This window comes from Panulirus ornatus, chromosome 42 (genome assembly GCF_036320965.1).
Source record: "Panulirus ornatus isolate Po-2019 chromosome 42, ASM3632096v1, whole genome shotgun sequence".
In the NCBI taxonomy this organism is placed as follows: Eukaryota; Metazoa; Arthropoda; class Malacostraca; order Decapoda; family Palinuridae; genus Panulirus; species Panulirus ornatus.
The window spans coordinates 27253646-27254458 of NC_092265.1; the positions used below are offsets into that span (position 1 = coordinate 27253646).

At 35.8% G+C, this 813-nt stretch overlaps 1 non-coding gene across 1 annotated transcript; it reads right to left on the bottom strand.

The window, feature by feature from the left end:
- Window positions 1–241: 241 nt before the first annotated feature.
- Window positions 242–313, bottom strand: TRNAQ-UUG (transfer RNA glutamine (anticodon UUG)). The gene has a single exon. It is a non-coding gene; the product is annotated as a tRNA-Gln (tRNA).
- Between the last annotated feature and the right edge of the window lie 500 nt (window positions 314–813).

Sequence of the window (813 nt, forward strand, 5' to 3'; positions counted from 1 at the left end):
GTATATATATGAAGTATAACAACGTCCTCTCAATGGCAATAATCTCACCAGAATCTTCTAGAACCTTCCAGAAAACTATGAACTCTGTAGGCAAGGAGGGAGGAATGGTCTCTGGCTATTGATAAAACCATATTATTCCATATATATGTTTATATATACATATTTATGTATATATATGAATGTATATATAACGTACAGAATAATGCGTCCATTATCAGTATCGAAGAAAACTGAAAAGATGAGGTCCCACCGAGATTCGAACTCGGATTGCTGGATCCAAAGTCCAGAGTGCTAACCCTTACACCATGGGACCTGATAAGAAAAGATGTGATTTCATCTAAATGTTTTACATATAATCAACCAGAGGCCATTCCTCCCTCCCTGCCTGCAGGGTTCAAGGTTTTCTAGAAGGTTCTCGAAGATTCTGGGTAGGAACTGCCATTGAGAGGACGTAGTTATACGTATCATTAATGATATTGTTGTTGACTTTCAGGTAGGAAGTACTCATTTACGATGCATCCTTGTACTCACAACAACCTTTTGAGTCACTTCAAGATTTATCTTCACTACAACTTTATCTTCACTACACCATTAAGGTTGAAGTCAATGGTCACATTCACTACAATCTCAACACGACTGGTCTTATACCTAACCCATATTATCACTACATCCATGTACATATATTTCTTGCAGAATAAAGCAGATATCATTGATTTCTGTGAAAGTTGATATATACAGCATTACGTATCTATCGATGTATCTAATACCTGTTTTTACCTATCTATCTATATATCTATCTATCTATCTTTCTAA